The sequence below is a fragment of the Hyaena hyaena genome, unplaced genomic scaffold, assembly GCF_003009895.1.
Source record: "Hyaena hyaena isolate Hyena2069 unplaced genomic scaffold, ASM300989v1 scaffold_843, whole genome shotgun sequence".
In the NCBI taxonomy this organism is placed as follows: Eukaryota; Metazoa; Chordata; class Mammalia; order Carnivora; family Hyaenidae; genus Hyaena; species Hyaena hyaena.
Window position 1 is genome coordinate 18,998 of NW_024081471.1, and position 21,201 is coordinate 40,198.

Genomic DNA, 21,201 nt, shown 5'->3' on the forward strand with positions numbered 1-21,201 from the left:
CTTGTTTTTAGGAATTAATAGCTTCTCAGTATTTAGATGAAATGTCTGTTCTCTTTTTTATTGAATGCCTGATGGTATTCAATGAAATATGACATTTTGCAGACCACTACTAAGGAATCTGTATCATTTCATGAATAGCATTTGCATATCTTCAAATTCTTCATGAAGAGCCACAGAGAAACAGCAAGACAGGCTAAAGAAAAGCGATTTCTTAAACTTTCAAAGTCATACATCTAATGACTCAGTTTAAAGCAGCAGAGTGTAGGTGTTATATTTGCTGGTGACAAAGGTGCATGTTTATGGATACTGTTCCTTGAAGCTATAAAACCGGGAACATGTGGAGCAGAATTGTGTAGAGATTATCTTACAATATGGAGAGGAATACAAAAAATTATTTCACTCTTTCCATGTATGCTTTTTTGTAATTTTTTTTTTACTCTCCAAGCTTTATTGTGGGAGGGGTGAGGAATAAACAATGATGTTTCTAAGCTTTCCGCTGACACTGAAGTTACAGTAATGGTGATGGACGCTACTTTCAACTTGGATTTAGGGCCTATAATTAGTACACACCATGATAGAGCCAATGGTAGCAAAACATTTTTGAGTCTTCAGTTCTGTTGTTTTATTTTGAATTTTTAAGCTAATTCCACTTTCTAGAACGTTCTCCATCAGCTTAGTAGCAGGAGAAATTTAGCCTTGCTATTCAGCATGAACTTTTCAATGATTCTGTTTTCTGTATGATCATCAGAATTTTCCTCTCTTAGCTGGAGACCTGCTGAGATGTGTATTTAAGTGCAGGAGTGCAATATTAGCCTCATGTTGCAGGAAGAGAAAACTGTAGCTTTTCGTGTTTTAAAAGTCTTTTCTTCTAGGATGCTGATTGCAAGCTAATGGCTGATAATTTCCATCTGGTTGTGCTTTGCACCTGCTTTACTCCCCCATTTTCATCTTTCTGTATGAGGAGGAAACATTTTGCTGTTTCCTCTAAGAGTGTTTAATATCTACTGTACTAATACAAATAGTAACAAACATTGTGGGCTCACATAGTTTTCAACAAAACAAGCTTTAATTAAAAAGCAGCTGAAGTCATGAGTTTATGCTTTAACTAGCAAACACATATGCAGAATTTCTGTGAGTTTATTTTATTTTATTTAATCTCTTCCTAAAGTATCAACGAATTGGAAACTCTTGAGAAATATTTCAAATAATTTACAAATTAAATGAAGTTGTAGTTAATTTTCTTGCAAATAAAGGCTTTTGCAAGAAATATAGAAACACCTGAGAGAATAACAGAATTGTGCAAATAAATGATGTTCCCTTCTTGTAAGTACAGCGTGCTTTGCACACATAAAACATTAAAAATTCCCAATTGACCTTACATTTTAAATTAGGTTGTGGAAGTCCTGGGAGAGTGTTTCCAGAGTTCCATTCATGAATGCACAATGTTGCTGTTCAGAAGACTCTTGTGATTTATCTATCAGCTACCTATTTGTTTGATGAGCAGTGATGCCCAACAGGAATTTGAAATATTTTTTCATATTTTATATGAAAATCCAAATTTGCTGTATCAATGGCAATTGAGGAAGACAATCAATATAGGAGGCAAATAATGATTATTTCAATATTGAATAATGCAATCCAAGGAGAACCAAGAAGTAATTATTTCAACAGTGTTAAATGATAAAATATGCTCTCTTCAATAGAAAACTCTATTTGTTTATAATTGCCTAGAGGTGATCCATTTTTTGAGAATATTTTAGGATGTATTAATACCATTCAGGTTATTCTCTCTTAAGTGAAATAATCAGAAAACACACACACACACACACACACACACACACATCCTTCCCAAGGAGACCTGAATATATTGCATCGGTAGTACTACAACGAGATGCAATCGTGCTGGAGTTATTGTGATTCCGAGATCAATAACAGTTTTTCCCACATCACATGGGCTTCTTGCCTTGCTGTAATCTCCAGCATACAGTTCCATGCTTAGCATAATGGTAATTGTGAAATACATATTTAGGGAGAGAATGAATGTGCATTTAAAGAGCATGCTTTGGCTTACTGTAAACTAACCTAAGTTTACCTGTCCTTTGCCTTAGAAAAGTCAGTATATGCTCTTCTTAAATTTGCTGTGCATTTTCTCTCTGGTTTTGTACCCATTCATTCATTCATTGGTTCTTTCAAGAAATATTTATACATGATGGATGATAGATAGATAGATAGATAGATAGATAGATAGATGATAGATAGATGATAGATAGATAGATAGATAGATAGATGATAGATGATAGATAGATAGATAGATAGATAGATAGATAGAATAGACTTATCAGATATATGGAGTATATCTCTAGAATCTGGAAAAGCCCAAACAAAGACCCATGAGACATATAATCAGTTACTTACATTGTGGTTATAGTTTAAAATATTTTGCGTAAATTAAAGAAGTCTTATATTCAGTTGCTGAGTGGACAGTGTGTATGAAAACCTATCAGAGAAGTGTTTAAGATGTTTCAGAAGGGCCTAGATTTATAGAAAGGAGATATCCTTGTGTCAACCAATGGAACAGGATACAAAAGCTTATCTCAAATTTTGTTCCAGTGGGAAGTAGATGTAAAAGTGAAGTGACTTCAGCAAAGAAAACTTCTTCCTAATTAAGAGATCAGTCCAACATACAAGCTAGTGCTTCAGGTCTTCCTGGACTGCCAGAAAAGTTTACAGCATAGAAATGAGAGGTAGGTATGTACAATGAATGGGAGAGGGTGAATCTGATCATCTCCATCTTCAAACTGAAACATAATGAGCTCATTATGTAGAGCACTACTGTGAGAAATACTCATAGGTAATATATTAAAGTCCTCCACTGATCATTTGTTGATTGATTTGTTCAGTCAACAAATATAAGTTACAGGTTGAGGCTGTGAAAGGGGAAAATTATTACTATAACACACATAACCGTTAGACTCTGTCTGGGATATTGGACAAATGAGAAAGGAGGAAAGGTCATTTCTGCCAGGAGAAACACATGTGTACAGATAGAGAAGCTTTCTATTTTTAGCTTTTAATTTTTTACTTATATTTTTAAACTATATCTTTATCAATATGATGGTACTACTTGCAAACTGTAGAAGATACATTTGGAGAGAAACACAGAGGCCTTGAATGAAATACTAAATTTTGGGGATTATATCCTAAAGTTAACATGGGATTAGTTGAGCTTTCCAAATATATTTAAAATTATATAACAATTACAACAGGTATATTTAGTAATTATTTCATAGAAGCTACTTTAAAAAGTGAGACTTCAGTATTTAAAAATAATCTACCTGTAATCAGTGTCTCCTTATAATTTGTTAGAAATGACATTTGAGGAATACTTTTTAATAGACATTTCTGTAGCATTTGATGTGAAACTTTCTGTTCATATTTTGAAAAAGTTGTATCTTGGACAAAACTCTGAGTACCATCACATAAATGTTTTAGTTTCTCAACATTGTTTTCCAAAAAAAAGAAAAAATTACAATTGAAAAACAAACTTGCAGAAGTTTCCTAGGATTCAATTTTTAATGTAGTATACTTTTTCAACTTGCTGACATAATACCCGATACCGATGACATTCATTTATTCTAATTCTTCTTAATAAGTTGATCCTTTATGGGAATTATTTGCATAAAATAATGAAGTAGGATTACAGAGGAATTAGAGCAATGTATTAACATACTCCCCCACCCCACCCCATGGCCTCATTCTTGAAATCAGAGGAGCTACATTTATTTTCATTCAATTATAATAGTAAATTAAAAACCAAAAACAGCAGGGAAAAATGGTGATTGCTCCAGTTATTCTTTAAAGAAATTGAAATACCTATGTCCTAAATATTGTTCTCTATTAAACCAGATATTGTTTAACGTATTTCATGAAATGCCTTAAAATTGTTGTTGGCTGTATATTCTACAGCATAATCACCAGTTAATCAAAAGAAATTAGAAATATTTAAAAATCCTTGATAGGATCCCACCTTATAATTCTGTTCACTGCATTTCTAAAATCTCTTCCATTTAATTTGCATTCACTTTTTCTAAGTCAATATGTTTTGATCTTGTGGTAAATTTTGTTTATAATGTGAAGGTGATTATAAAACTACATCCTACTTATTACTTAATAGATCTTCAATTTAGAATCAGTGCACTCAATTTATCTCCACTAGATCTAAACAAATAGTGTGTTACAAAGGTCAGATTTGACTGGCAGAAGTAAACAAGTAATCTTAATAAAATCCCACTAAGACGAAGCACATTTTCCACCTTCAGCTCTTGAGTGAAGTTGCTTTTCAGAAATAATTGAAAGGAAATTAGTCATATTTCATTTTTCTTGGCATAACTTGTTTATCAATGCAAAATATTTCTTTAATGAGGTCAAATCAAGTCAGTTTTTCCTTGATGTATAGCATTTGCAAGTATTTTTTGTGCTTTCAATTAACAAGCTTATTTGGAAAAAGTATGAACTGATGGCTCTAGAGGTAGATATAAGTATACAATAATTGTTAGTTATGCTTAAATATTGTGGGTATAAATTTAATTATAAAGCATATTTGGTTAAATGATAACATAGAAAACAAATCAAATCAAATATCCTCAAGTGTGCCATACTAAGAAATCACTCATTATTTTTATTTTTATTCTCTGAAAATATAACCCTAGTAAAATTTAGATATGCTTAAATTATTTTATTTTCAAGAGAATTTAATAATGGTTATAATATATATTTAATTTTTCTGTTTTTACAAATAGATCCACAGATATAACTTTATAACTTTCCTTCTGCAAAAGTTCACTGCCATTTATATCACTTATGTTTTGTGTGTGTGTGTGTTTTGTTTATGCTTGTTTTTGTTTTATGTAAGATCTATAGCAAAACAACTTTTCCTTCTTTAAATTCCAGTTTCCAACTGTGGTTTTCACTGAACTGCAGACATCATTTTATTATATTATATTATATTTTATTCTAATTATTTATTTTTTAAATTTATTTATTTTGAGAGAGAGAGAGAGAGCAAGCACAGGCAGAAGAGGGACAGAAAGAAGACACAGAATCCCAGGCAATTCTGCTTCATCAGCACAAAGCCCAGTGTGGAGCTCCAACCAATGAACTAAGAGATCATGGCCAGAGCATATATCAAGAGTTGGACCTTTAACTGACTGAAACACCCAGGCACTACTATTTTATTATTTTATTTTATTTTATTTTATTTTATATTTCATCTTATTTTATTTTCTACTTTTTAAAATTAATTTTTTATATTTGAGTATAGTTGACACACGGTGTTACATTAGTGTCTGGTGTATAACATAGTGATTCAACATGTCTATGTGTTATGCTAGTCTCATCACAAGGGGAGCAATGATCCATCACCATAGGGCACTATAACAGTATCATTGACTATATTCCCTATTCTATGCCTTTTATTCTCATGTTTATTCATCCCATAACTGGAAGCTTGTATCTCCTGCTGTCCTTCACCTATTTTGTCCATCATCCACCCTCCTTTCTCGGGCAACCGTCAGTCTGTTCTCCCTATTTATAGGTGCATACACAATTTTCTTTTTTCATTTATCACATCATGATTAATGTACAGTGTTTTGTTTTGTTCTTGCCACTTCTCTGCTAAGTTTCAGGCGATCATTAATTTCATGAGATACTAGAAGAGTGTTTAGAAAGATGAAATCGGTTAAATGTACTGTTAGCAACAAGTAATCTCTTCCCATTTTCTTAGATATTATAATTCTATTTAAAATTAACAGCTTACCTGTGATGCAGAAGTGATAGGAGATGAGGACTCCTAGATTAGCCATCAGGGCAAAGTATACATCCTGAAATTTCTGGAAAAATTCAAGGAACAATTTGAAAATGCTGGATATCTTCACTGAGGCCCAGAATTTATGAAAAAGAGTCAGTAGTTATCTTTGGGACAGAACTCATTATTTTCCCTCCTTGTGAAGATAGAATACTACTTACTGGAGTCAGTACTGGGAGAGAATGGGAAGGATGGAGGAAATGTTCCCCTAGACTTTTAGGTTTTGAGATCCCACCACTAATCTTTCACTAAAGAATCTATAAGGGAATAAGCAATGCATGGCCATGATTTAAGTAGGATTCAACCACTTAATTTAGGAGCATCACTTTTCTCTTCCCTAGATCAACATAAGTATCAATAGAGGTTTATAAAAGTATAAAGTCTCATAATTTAAATGTTTATACATTGTGTAACACCTGGATGATTCCTTCACCTCTGACTCTACACTATTCCTTATTTCCCTTCAATTCTCAGACTCTGTAACTTTCTATTGAAGGGATCCCATATCTCCTCCAACATGCAATAGACCAGTGTCCCTTCTGCCATGCTACAGATCTGTCCCATAGAAAACCTAATGGATTTTTCATACTTTTGTTGAACGTTCTGGGGTGAGGGGAGAATTCTGGTGCTTCGTGTAAGGAGAGAGAGGAAGGAAAAGGGGCTGGGAAGTCACTTGGATCCCAGCTCTCCTTCCCAATGGGGACTGCTGTGTCCTCCTGAGTTCCCTAAGGGCTGACACAGCCTGCCATCTGGGATCTGAATTTGCTTTTGAAGAATTTGGAATCTACACTCACATGAGAAATCATACTTTACCTGTTAACATGATTTTTTGTCCTACTCCAAATAAGTGTTTACTCAAATTTCCTAGGCCAAATCCATGGCATTAATTCTTTCTTTGTTTGTATCTTTCTGGAAAAAAAAAAATTAATGGCTTGCTAGATTTTTTTGGTTTTTCCCATGTTTCCAGAACACAACTCACTCTTTTTCTCCTCCAGTCACATAGTCATCCCTTCTCAATCATGTGTGCTTATTTTTTCCTCATTTTCCCAAATGTGAACACTATGGGGTTTCTGGGTTATGGATTCAGAAATTGTCTTAATCTATATTTTTTGGGGTGACCTCATATAGACTTATGAACTATTTATATAACTTCTTTAAGCTGTAGGTGTCCAATCGTTTCTGTAAAACTAGATTCTTGTGTAATATCTGACCCAAAGTCTCTAATATGGTATATAATACGGATCTCACATGACTGATTCCCTGCGCCCACATGCACGCACATGCACACACACACACACACACACACTCACACTCACACTCACACATCACTCTAATCTCATGGGATTTGCTTCTCCTTTAGCCTTGTCCTTCTCAGCAAGTGGCAATGCTTTCTGAAAAGCCTGGTGTTATGGTTTGAGTGATCACTTTCTCTCAAACACTCTAGGCCTGTCCATGAGCAAATGGTGTAGGCCCTAAAAGCAAAACATATGCCGGGACACCTGGGTAGCTCAGTTGGTTAAGTGTCTGACTTCAGTTCAGGTCATGATCTCATGGATCGTGGGATCAAGTCCTGTATCAGGCTCTGTGCTAACAGCTCAGACCCTGGAGTCTGCTTTGGATTCTGTGCCTCCCTCTCTCTCTGCCCCTCCCCTGCTCACATTCAGTCTCTCCCTGTCCCTCAAAAATAAATAAACTTTGAAAACCAATTTAAGGTAAAAGCAAAACATACCATCTCATTAATTAGTGAATAAGGTAAAAGCAAAACATACCATCTCATTAATTAGTGAAGACCACCATCATATTTCAACTTGACCCTTGCAATAGTTCCTACCTACCTACTGCTTACATTTGCCCTCTTCCAGGCTGTTGTAGTCAGAACAGTCCTTCTAAGTTTCAGACCCCTCCACCTCACTCTTCTCTTTACAACCCTGTTGGTCACTAAGTATGAAAGCCCTGAGTCTGGCGTGCATGATCTGCCTCCCTCCTCACCTTGCATCAGCATCCCTGTGTTCTCTATGATCCGGTGACTCTTATGTTCGCAATGGCTGCTCTCCACATGCCTGCATGGCTCCCTTTATTATTCCTGCGGGTTTCTGTGAATTTCATCACTAACCCTGTTGCCATTTTTGCCCAGTATCTAACTTCTTTATACCCACATCATTCAGTTTATAAGCTATTAATTTATGCATTTGTTTATTGTGTAATCCTCTAATTGGAAGAAAACATTCACAACAGTAAAACTTCATTTGTATTGATCTCTGCCAGATCTAAGCACCTGAGGCAGTGTCTGGTGTTCAACAAACATCTTCATTCTTAATCTTAAATGTAAATGGTACCTGAATGTTTTTTCATTAAAAAGACCCTCTTCTTCAGTGGAAAATTCCTCCGGCTTTATCTTTGTCTGAACCTCTAATTACACAAGGATTTTGCAATGAGCATCTAGTGATTTCTTTTTGTTCTTCAAATTCTATTTTGATAGTGGGTTAGAGTGAAAGTAGGGGGAATTGATTAATCCCATCACAAGACTAGTAAATTGTTAGGCTGCAGGTGCAACTCAGGATAATATTCCTTACACACAAGAATACTTCAAGGTTACTTTTTAGTTATAAGGTATTTGTCAGATAGCTGCTGCAACTTCTACTCCCCTTGATTTAAATAAGTTAGTTGACTATAGTGAATATGCCTGGACCATCCTGAGCCAAAAGCCCTCCATTCAAAGACAAGTGAAAACCACAAATAACTCCAACACAATTAAAAATAACAAATATTGAAGGGTACCTGGTGGCCTCAGTCAGTTAGGGATCTGACTCTTGATTTCAGCCCTGGTCATAAATCATGGATTGTGAGACTGAGCCCCCCATCAGGCTCAGCATGGACAGCACAAAGCCTGCTTGGGATTCTCTCTCTCCCTTTCTCTCGCTCTCTGCCCCTCCCCCACTCATGTTTTTTTTCTCTCTCTCTCTGAAAAATAAACAAATTGATTAATTAGTTAAGTAAAAATAAAAGAACTAAAATTTATTTTAAAAATAACAAAAATAGGGCCGCCTGAGTGGCTCAGTTGGTTGGGCATAAGACTTCAGCTCATGTCATGATCTTGTAGTCCATGAGCTCGAGCCCCACGTCAGGCTCTGTGCTGACAGCTCAAAGCCTGGAGCCTGCTTTGGATTCTGTGTCTCCCTCTCCTACTCGCACTCTGTGTCTCTCTCCCCAAAATAAGTAAACATTATAAAATTATTTAATAAATAAAAAATTAAAAAATTGAACAGCAACAACAAACCAAGATGAAACAATATAATTGCAAGCAACCAACAATCATAATGTAGATTTTAACCAAAGACTCTTAGGGAGAAGAATAAAGATAAAACATAAAACATGTGGGAAGAATTTCTGAAAACCCTCATTAAGAAGAATTTTTCTTATCTTAATGTTAAGCCCATTTTCCATTATCGTCTCCCTGTCTCCCTGCACCTCCTCTTTCCACATGTCCTTAGCTTCTCTCTGTGCTGGCTACCCTGTCTTCAATATTCTTCTGATAGTTTCATGTTATGATTATTGACCTTCTTACTTAAGTCCTTACTTAATGTTTTGATAAGAAGCCTTCAGGAAAACTTTAGAATTCACCTTAATAGTTTTTAGCTAACCCATAAAATTATCATTGCTAATAACATGTTTGAAATGCCTTTTGTTGAAACACTTTAATCAAGAGCTACCTACGGAAACCATTTTCATTATGTTATTGTCATGCCTTGTGTATCACGACTAAATTCTGAAATCAGACTCTCGGCATCAGAATGCAATCAGTCTGCCAGAGACAGAAGTGTGAAGTGGTTTGTTGTTTTTGTTGTGGGGTAGGGAGAGAAATCATGCATGTTTTGAATACAAAATTATTTAAATAAAGTTGCAAATTGAAAGTGCAGTTTATTATAGATACAGAATAAGAAGAAAAAGATGAGGACTAATAAGTTGGCTTAGCTTATGAGGGTCCTGGCTCGAGGTAGAATGTAATCCATCTTTTAATAAAAAGGAACACTGTGACTTTCCACCACTGAAAATGTATGCCCGTCATTTATCTCCTGAATGCTCCAATATGGTGAATTTGACTCAGTATTTCCCAGAATAAAGTAAAATCTTTAAAAATATTACTATTTACTAAAATAATGAATTTGTTAAAATGTTATAAGCGTATGAGGCACATTTATGTTCACCTTTGCTGTTAGAAGGAAAGAATGTGTTCTCTAAGAACAGAGAAAAAACAAGGCTTCAATTACTGTATTGTGTCTTATTTAAACCCAAATAGCTGCTTTTCATTTCAATTTTTATTTAAAAATCAATAGAAAGATCCTAATCACATCAGGCTCTCAGTTTCATGGCAAAATGTTAAAAATAATATTTTCAATACCTTCTCCACAATTCAGTTTGAAATTCTCTCACCAGTACAATTTTATCTCATTAAAATTTCAGTCAACAACAAAGGGTATGTACATGTGTATGTGTGTGTTGGGAGAGAGAATATGGATAATTTGCATAATGAAAATAATATTATTGTTTTCCATATTAACTATTAGATTAATTAAATTGTACTTATTTATTTACCAATTCACTCTATCTACACTTGTCAGTAAAGCAGTATTAATTCTTTATATAGTTGGCTAATTATATGATAGTATTTGATAGTATGCTACCATGTCAATTCATAGCATCATACTTTAAAAGGAAAACATACTTAGGTCAAGATTCCAAAAAACATAAAAGACACTAAAATTTGCACATCTATTAAACATTCAAGTATACACTTCATGTAAAGTGACCCTAATGTATTTTTGAAGCCTTGTTTATCAGAGCAAGAACTTGGTATTAGTAATTTTTCATGTGACTACAAGTAATCATCTCTTATTTTACACTGTAAAATACTAACTGTGATCTCTGCTAATAATAATTACATAGAAAGAAACAAAATCCCGTCTTATGAATGTACTAATTATTTATACTGATTTCATATTTTTAGCAGGAGACAATATAGATTTCAGACTCAGATATTGGATTGCTACTTGCCATAAATAAATGTAAAGCTCCTCGAAAAAGGGCTGGTTACATAGTGGGTGCTTTGTGAGAGAAATTCTCACTAGCTAGTGAACAATAGTCCCCTATTACATACATAACACAGTGCATTTAAATTGTATTCCTTATTCACCTTGAACGTGCCTTCTGGAACAGCTCTCCTCCAAGGGGTGACCTCGGCATCCAGGCTTCTTTCACTGGGTAGTTTCTCAATCTTGGACCCCTTTGCTTTCAGTATTTGGATAGACGCAAGGTATACAAAATGATTCCAAGGGTCAGAATTCAAAAAAATCTTCTTTTTTAAATTAATTAATTTATTTTTGAAAGAGAGATCATGGAAGCAGCAGAGAGAGAGAGAAAGAGAGAGGGGGAGAGAGAGAGAGGAGGGAGAAAATCCCAAGTAGGTTCCATACTGACCGATGTGAGGCTCCAACTCAAGAACCATGATCATGACCTGAGCTAGAGTCTGATGCTTAACTTACTGAGCCACCAAGGCACCCCAGAAAAATATTCTATCACTTCTGTCCACATTGCTTTGTCTATAATAGTGACATAGACCCACCCTAACTGCAAAGGGGCCTTGCAAATGTTATATCCCTATGCTCTTGAAGAGAGGAAACTAGAATGTTAAACATCTACCCAGTTCCATCTAAATAAAAGGAAAAAAATGCTGTTTCATAAATCTCCCTACTGAGTCTGTTTCTATACAAAATGACTATCAGCTAGAATTTCCTCTGAAACTTTGACTTAAGCAGAAAGAATACTGAAGAGGAGAAATTACAGTCTTATGTACTACAGTAAAAAAAAAAAAAAATTAGCTCTACTTTGTTGATTACCTTTCTTTACTCAAGAGAGGAAGATAGTATATATGAATTAATACAGGGAATAGAGGGAGTTAAAGGACAAACATATCACTGTTATATAAACTATAATTGTATAGAAATTGTCTTACTTGAAAATTAACCATTTTCCTAGCATGTGAAGAGTTGAAAGCAATAGCCAAAAAATAAATATATAAATAGATTACCAACCTAGCCCAATTATTAACTAATAATCAATAAAATGTGAGTCTTTTATTCTTAATTATGATACAGAAATGATTTAGAAAAAATTTGGAAGACAAGTCTGTGTGCAATTTCGGCTTTTATTTTAAGGAGATAATTTTCTTAAAGCCTCTTTTTGCTTTCCTGTGAAAAAAATGCATTTCATTAGGGAGAAGTACAAATGCATTTTCAATATTCTAGATTCTCAGTTCTTTTTCATTATTCTGTCACTACCTTGGGTGTGAAGTTGGTCTAAATATTAGCTACAATAATTGGTCTTATATTTCACCATCTGAACCAAAATTGTTAAGGGCCATGGAGGTAATCCTTCAATAAATATTTAGTATCATTAAAAATACAGGTTAGGGGCACCTGGATGGCTCAGTCGGCTAAGTGTCTGACTTTGGCTCAGGTCATGATCTCGCTGTCCGTGGGTTTGAGCCCCGTGTCGGGCTCTGGCTGACAGCCAGCTCAGAGCCTGGAGACTGTTTCAGATTCTGTGTCTCCCTCTCTCTCGGCCCCTCCCGGACCTGTGCTCTGTCTCAAAAATAAATAAACTAAATTGTTTTTAAAAAAATATAGGTTAAATTGTTTAATTACCAAAATATAAACTGAACGGCTGAAATCATACATTTTGATCATTTGGTAGATTTTACAAATTTGGAAATTCCATCTAATAATTATATATCTATAGATTATCCAAGCTTAACAAGAAAGAAAAAATCAAGCATTAATTTTTGTACATTATAAACCCTGGTAGACAAGTGCTCAAGTGTGGGGTCCTTGGAGGAGAAAGTCTGGTAGTTCTCAGCTTCAAGCTGGAAGCACATTATTTTCTTTATGTTTTCCATCAGCATCTACATGACAACCCCAGAAGCAGAAAGTCTGAGATTGAGCAATAACATTTATGAGTCTTGTCACTGTCTCTCTCTCCCTCCATCTCTCTCTTTTAATGGTGATTCCAATGTAATGGGATCTACAGGATATAATAATATTAAGAGATGTAAACTGTCCTAGGTTCTTGGTTGAGACTCCCTTGTAATAAAAGACCAGCAGGAGAAAAACAAACAAGTTTATACCCCTGTCTATATGGGAGATACCCAATAAAACTGAATAACTGGCAGAAATTTCCCAAATCACTACCTTAAATACCATCTCCAGCTAAAGACAAAAGATACTGGTGGGAGGCAGTTATAGGAAGTTATCAAAAAAAAGTACAAGAAACAATGTTGTGGTTGTTACACATTTAAGTCAATGCCTTCCCCACTGATGAATTTCTCATGATTTAATCATCATTGTCTTCCTGGTACAGAAAACATAAGTGCTAATCTCTGCTCTGTTATCAGGTTTGTAAGGACACATAATACTAGCATTTCTGGGCCATGAGGCAAACATTTATAAATTTTTTTAATGTTTTTTTATTTATTTCTGAGAGAGAGAAAGAGTGAGCAGAGGAGGGTCAGAGAGAGAGGGAGACACAGAGTCTGAAGCAGGCTCCAGGCTCTGAGCTGGCAGTCAGCAAGAAGCCCGACACAGGGCTGGAACCCAGGAACCCTGAGGGCATGACCGGAGATGAAGTCGGAAGCTTAACCAACTGAGCCACCAAATGCCCTGAGGCAAAGCTTTAATAAGCTGAGGGAAACAGAGTACATCACTAGGTTTCCAATTGTTTTCTCTTAAAATCTGAGTGTGCTCAAAAACTCCAATAACTTCCCCTCACTCTTAGAGTCAAACAAAACAAAAACAAGTATGTTTGGAATGTCCCCAAAGTCCTATGAGATCTAGGTTCCTGTTATGTTTCTCAACACCTTTCCTTTCAACTCCACCTGCGTGATCCTCTTTTATTTCCAGATCCATTGCACGGGCTGTTTAGAACCCTTGGATAAACTTTCTTCAGGTGTTGCAGGAGGTCACCTATAGGGCATGACCACAGGTTGACCCTTAGATAGATCCTGGCAATTAGAGGCTCCTCAATAGAGTGGGAATTAGCACCTGTATTTTCTGACTTTTGCTTATACATTATACCCCATATCATCATTCCTCTTCATTACATCACTCAGAGGAATTTGTGCGCAGCCATTGTTCAACAGGGGTGATTTTTAATTAATTATCACTATTCCAAGAAGTTAATGCAATTTAACTTGCCTTGTGAAATTCAGAGGAAGCATGATTTTAAATATATCTCTACATGGAAACCATCTCTATCTACATCTATTTCTATCTCTCCATCTATCTATTCAAACACATATGTGTTTGTACATGTATATGTATTGAATGCACATATATGTGTGTTTTATATGCATATATCACACAGACAGTTTATTTTTTTAATCAATTTATAGTGTTTATTCTTTTGAAAGAGAGACAGAGAGACAGAGCATGAGCGAGGGAGGGTCAGAGAGAGAGGGGGAGATACAGAATCCAAAGCAGGCTCCAGGCTCTGAGCTGTCAGCACAGAGCCCGATGCGGTGCTTGAACCCATGAACCGTGAGATCATGACCTTAGCTGAAGTCAGATGTTTAACTGACTAAGCCACCCAGGCACCCCCATACATAAAGTTTAAATATGTATGTAAGAAATGTTGGGAGATATATTTAATATAATATTTTAATTAATGTCATATTGGTATATATGCATATATGTGTTTATTATACTTATAGGCTTATATTTATGAACGGCATATATAAATATATCTAAAATATGTTTTTATTTTTTATTTATTTATTTTTATTTATTTCTAGGAGAGAGAGAGAGACAGCGTGAGCAGGGGAGGGTCAGAGAGAGAGGGAGTCACAGACTCTGAAACAGGCTCCGGGCTCCGAGCGGGCAGTCAGCACAGAGCCCGACGCGGGGCTCGAACCCACGAACCGCGAGATCATGACCTAAGCAAAAGTCGGACGCTTAACCGACTAAGCCACCCAGGCGCCCCTAAAATATATTTTTAGATGAACTGCATCTAAAAAATCCCCATGTCCCCTAGGTCTCAGCTGCGACCAAGTAAATCTTAGTATCTGAGAGTGGTCTCTAAGAGCTTAGGTGACGTTACGGTGATCCAGGTGATTCTAATTTGCTAGCAGGGTAGATGAATATTCGGGGCAGGGGCATAGGAGAGAGGCAAGGCTCTGGCACTGCACACACAGACTGAGGCTTTGGGCTCAAGAGAGGAGGAACTTCATATAACATAATTTCCAGACGCCAAAGTATGTTTAATTATGTTAACATTTATTTTTTATAAGCTTTCTTTGCTCATATGTACATAGTTACTGCAATAAGTTCTATATTAAAGTATGGGAAATATTTTTCCATAAATATCTCCTTTAAGGTGCTATCACTCATCTGCTTCCTATTTGTGTGTGTTCTTTCAAAATGCAATCAAAATGTTGCTTCTATAAATCCTTTTGGCCAATGATATGTGAGTCTGAATTACTTTTCGAGAGGATATTTGAAAGCCTTTCACCCAAATTGTCCATTTTGAAGAGCACTGTAATCAACTATTGCAAAAACAGAGAAGATTGAGAAGATAGACATGTTTCAGTACATTGTTTAAAAGCCAACAATTTGACAAGGGCTGTTACAGAGAACTCTTGTTTGTACTGAATGGACGCACATGCACAACACAACAAAATAGGCGTGGGGTTTCTTCAAAAGACATTGAGTTCCTGGAATGCTTGATCTGGGAGTTAGGATTTTGGCTGAAAATACTGCTGTGAAACAGTCTGGTTGAGATAGTTTTTAGACCATATTCAATATTTTATGATTTTCTGCTTATTTTATTGCAGGACATAAGTTATTAGTTATTAATCCAATGTATTAGTTAGGAGCCAATGAACTAATGCCCTTCGTAGAGAGAAATACTTAAGCTTTCGCTTTCTCCTTCTTATTCTAGTCACAGATGGTTCATAATCTTTTCTTCACTTAAAGAATTTTGATCCCTGTGATCACAAACCTTTCCCTATTTTCACTGCCTGCCCATGGGCCCTTCATTCTGTCCTTCATTTTTCTGGTTTTATTTTTTTTTAAGTTCACTTATTTATTTTAAGAGAGTGAGCACATGTGGGAGCAGGGAGGAACAGAGAGAAAATCCTAAGCAGGCACATGCTGTCAGCGCAGAGCCCCACTTGGGGCTGGATCTTCCCAAACTTGAGATCATGACCTGAGCTGAGATCAAGAGTTAGAAGCTTAATCAATTGAGAAATCCAGGTGCCCCTGGTTTTATTAGTTTCTGAACCTCCACAAAGTGGGGCTGCAGCATCAAAGGTGAATATACTTACGTGGTTGATCAAGAGGAATGGAAGAGGCGGGCTCAAAGTCAGATCCAGGTGTGGGCCGTCACCGCCAAGCACAACCTCAGGGAGTTCTGTGCGTGAGTCGCACGTAAGTTTTAACTTCTGGAACTTCTGGTTCCTAGGCCCTCAGTTCATCAGCTCTTCGTTCAACCCATGGCAGACACTGCATTTCCTCCAGCTCAGCTCCAGCAGGTGATGGTCCCATAATCTCGGCTGAACACATCCATTGACTTTTGTTGGGAAACTTCCTCAACCCTGGGAAGGAGGTAAGACGGTGGGAACCATGGCCCAGGGGCTTGAAGGGGAAACAGAACACATATTCACTGTCTTAAATTATGGACACAAGTACATGCCTCCCATCCAGCTCAATTTGAACACTATACACACATGACAGTTAACACCAGAATACAATCTCAATGCAGTTCTTACCTTTACTTTGTCAAAATTTTAGAAATAATAGGCTCAAAACCATGAATCACCGAAGTAGTAATTAGTAAAAGTTCATTGTGCACACACCCAAAAGACGACTCACCAAACCAAAACATGGAATAAGGCTCTGGGATATATTGTTATAAAGCAGCTTATATAGTGAGAAAGCAGTGACTGTTTATTCTTAGAATTTTCTTGTGTGATAGAAAATTGGCCAATGTTTACTTCACATCAATTTTTGGAACCGGTGTACGTTTTGTTTGTCATTTCCAGAGGCATAACAAGAAGTGACCCATGCCAAGTTAGCCTTGTAAAATAAGCTAAATTAAGCATTGCATGTATGATTACATTGGTTTTGTCTGCTCAGGGCACTTTCAAGTCTGGTGTCTGTTTTTTATTTTAATTACTTCTTTATATTCAAGAAACTGATGAAAACTGTCAGCAATACAAGATGGAGGGTCAGCTGTTTTGTTGATAATATAGCTCTTCCATCATATCGGCTCATTGTCTATCGTTCATCAGCCATTTTAGGTTTTTAACTGGGGCTAGCTCTGTAGTTTGTTTGGCCGCTGGTATACAAACTGGAGACTCCTGAGTCTTGTTTTCAATGATTAAATTCCACACTTTCAACAGTCATTATCGCCTGTATTACCATGCTTTCTGTTAATGGTGTTCCTACTTTGATGCTCTGTGGAAATCAGCAGTATTTCTTATGCTCTTTACACGCTGGTCTGTGGCATATATCTGAATGTACTGGTAAAGCCATTCCTTCTTAAAGTTAATATGTTAGTGCTGTGGGAGACTTATAAACTACCATAGAGTTTACCAAATGAGAGTGTCTTTTACATTATACAAAATAATTGTCTAGGAGTCCTTCCTGAATCACCCAGGTAACAATTCTATTGGGTACAGCAGTCTGGAAATTTACTCTTTAATAAGCACAATCCTATCCTCCAGCAGATAAATTCTGAGATTTATATAATAAGCCATAATTACTTGAATTTAATATATATTTACTCAGTTGGAATTATAATTGTTTCTAAATGCATTAAAGTATAAAGTGAAATCTATACAAACAGGTGAAAAACAGATAAGCACACTTTATTTTTTTTTTCTCCTTATAAATATCAGTGTTGGTATGAGCAGGGGTGGAGGGTCATGAAGCACAGTAGGATGTTAAGTACCTTTGAAAGCCTGGGAGTAAATAGCAGCTGAGGAGAAAAGATCACAAAACGGAGTCTGGATGTACCGGGGTTAATTTTAGATGTTATAAAACTACATTCAGACATAAACACCTAAACAAAATTCACATTGTATAACATGAGGAAACGGTTTTTATCCACATCAGTATATACAATGATGACAAATCATAAACTTCCAAAGGTAAAATCTTTTGTAAACATAAGGGATGCGGGTATAAGAAAAGGAAATTAAGAAAGTAATACAGCTGGCCCTAATTGAACTTAGAGTCTTTAATGACAGTTTTCTAATAATTAGAACTCAATATATGTTTCTCTCTGGCCGCAAACTTGGAAACGCTGTCTCAGGGGAAACAGTAATTCTTAAAATAAAAACTTAGCATACGAAACAGAAGAATATAATGTAACTGAGAGTAAGCTTGTTCTTCCCACCATGGGAAAGGCCGATAAGAAGCAAGATTTTCAGGAAAGCATTTTGATTCAGGGACACTCGCAGACAGAGGAGATGGCCAATTGTTGTCCTAAAGAACCATCTTAACTCAGCATAAAACTTGAGTTTCTCTTACCGTAGGAAGAGCATGAAGCAGGAGGAAATTGGAGTCAGGAGATGACTCATGTCTGTAGATACTTAGTTGCCTGCAATGGTCCGAGGAAGGTTGTGTCAGGGTCGGTTTTCTGTCTATGGTCGGTTGATCTCTGTGTCCAAAAATCTGGTCCTGTCATTCTAGTAAATGTTAAACATGACAGGGTTTTCTCTGTAGGTGCTTATCTCTTCCGGTGGGGTAAGTTTGGAGTGAGCTATTTTCACAAAACTTAAATGTTAGCAAAATCCCTTCAGTGATTAACAGGGCTTTCTGCAGAGCTGAGCAGAAGTATGGAAGCCTTAGGTGATGGCAGTGACGGTATAGCAACATGGAGTTGCTATACATCCCAGTTTCAATAGCAGGAGGTTCAAAATTATACCCGACTTGTTCTACCTCAGGAGTGTTTTCTATTCTCCGTATTTTTGTTATATATTTAATACAATTCTCTTTTGGGGGGAAGGAGGGGGTAGATTTTTTGTTAAACAGACTATGAGCACTGGAGTTCTATGTAACTGATGAATCACTCAATTGTACACCTGAAACTAATATTACACTGTATGTTCACTAAGTGTAATTTAAATAAAAACGTGAAACTAAACAAAAACAAAAAACACCTAACATTTCTTCCAAAAAAAAAAAAAAAATCAGAAAACTGAGGTGGAAATGTTTATCAGAAAATTAAGAAAAACGAGTCTAAAAGATACAAAATATTCCCTTCTAATATTTTTATAAGATATTTATTATTCTATATGTCATAATAATTGCTTCCATTATAAACTAAAGAACAAAGCTAGATGTTACTCTGTAGGCCATTAATTTTCCATGACATTAGAAAAGAACTTGTTAAAATAAGGCGAATAACACTTTCAAGTAGGTAGGTATATGATTTATGTCAACAGAAAAATAAAAATAACTTATAATTACTTCTTCTGGAAAATGAAGTAAAATTACATTTTTAAAGAATACTTCCCTCTCAACAGTCAAAAAGCCTTCAATGCATCCTTTCTGTGTTTTGGGTTATATCAAAATGACAACAGCAACAGGCAGAAAACTGCTGAAGTTTACACTGTCTCCTAATTTAGTCTCTGCTTAAATGGCATAGGCGTTGGAATGCTTAGTGAATGCGCTGTAATAGTCTGTCCTTAGGAGCCAGGATTGTTAATCTCTACAATCACCCAATGTGTGATTATGTTCTCTGTTAAAAAAAGAAAATTGGAAATGGGTGGGAAAACGGCATTTTGGAGTAATTGAGATTATGTTTATTCACAGAGAGTCTTGTTTTCCTTATGTGCTGCCAGACATCTGGATAAAGGCTGAAAATTTTAGCAAAATATTAACATCTTTCCAAGTATCTAAATCTTGATTGCATTTTGATGTTTCACTCTAAATATTTGATGAAACTTAGTTTTATCTACGAAATATATACTGTTGCCTATTATCTCTGTGGTATTTTCTCTAGCATTCCAAAGTTAGCATACTATCTGATTTGGATAGAGACCAGTGAATAAATGATGGAATTTAAGAATTGAAAGAGATAAAAATGTTAGTCAAGCTTCATATTTGTGGCTGACAATCTTAAGTATTTTTGTAAATCATATGTTGGCCTTTGGGTCCAAGGATGACTGGAACCTGTTTCTTGAACAGTAAATGCCAGCCCCCCCCTTTTTTTTCCCCTCAGTGAAACAATCCTAAAAGCTAAAATCATGAGTTGCGCCTGGGTGGCTCAGTCAGGTAAACGTCTTAACTTCACCTCCGGTCATGATCTCCCGGTTTGTGAGTTTGAGGCCCGCATCAGGCTCTGTGCTGGCTTTGCAGGGCCTGCTTGGCATTCTCTCATCACCTCTGCCCTCACTCACTGTCTCTTTCTCTTTCTCAAAATTAATAAGTAAACCTTAAAAAAAAAAAAAAAGAAAAAGAAAAACTAAAACCATGAGAATTAAAATGATTACTATGTAGGACAGTTTTTAAAGTTGTACTGCTTGGAATAAAAGAATAGTTGATGTTAAAATATGGAAATCCAAGATTTTTTTTTCTACAGATAAGATTTATCACTGATATCCAATAAAATACTTATGGAACTGTAGAAAAATCAGATGAATTAGCTGTATAAACCAATTTTTATCTCTATTCTGATGTATAAATGAAATTGGAAAATATATCCCGTTCCCTTTAATGCAGAAATAGAATTACTAGTTAACAAGTGAGCTTAGAACCCACTTAACTTCTATGATATAATGGAAAAAATAGAAAGGTCAGCATCAGGGAAAAATAACTTTAAAATATCAAGAAATACTCTGCTTACTATCATAGAAGCCTATTCAAAATTAATACATAAACTACGTTCAACAAATTTGCAGTAATATTTGTCTCTAGATAAAACCTTATAGATACACACACACATATACACACATATATATGCACACATACACACACATATATGTTAGAGAATAGGTATTTAAAAACAACACAGAACACTTCAAAAAAGAGTGACCGTCACTATTATTTTAGTAGTCATGGAACATATTATAACTTTAATCTTAAAATAGTACTACACTAGCAAGAAAAAAAATCACGAACAAGTAAAACAATAGAGCATGCACAAATGTATTACAATATATGTAATTGTATGGTGTACTAATCACTTTTTGACAGTGAGAAAATTATGAATTGTGTATGAAAGCTGGGAAATGAACTATTGACATAGAAGTTTGAAGAGTTAAAAACTTAATTAAAAGTTGC

The 21,201-nt window shown here is 35.6% G+C and overlaps 1 protein-coding gene across 3 annotated transcripts in view; it reads left to right on the forward strand.

Moving 5' to 3' along the window:
- The first annotated feature begins 16,376 nt into the window (after positions 1-16,376).
- Positions 16,377-21,201, forward strand: part of CDH18 (cadherin 18) — a 603,216-nt gene continuing 598,391 nt past the window's right edge. For all 3 annotated transcript variants that reach the window (XM_039219788.1, XM_039219789.1, XM_039219790.1), the window contains exon 1: positions 16,377-16,516. The gene's annotated coding sequence lies outside the window, so the exon portion shown is untranslated. The remainder of the gene's footprint in view (positions 16,517-21,201) is intronic.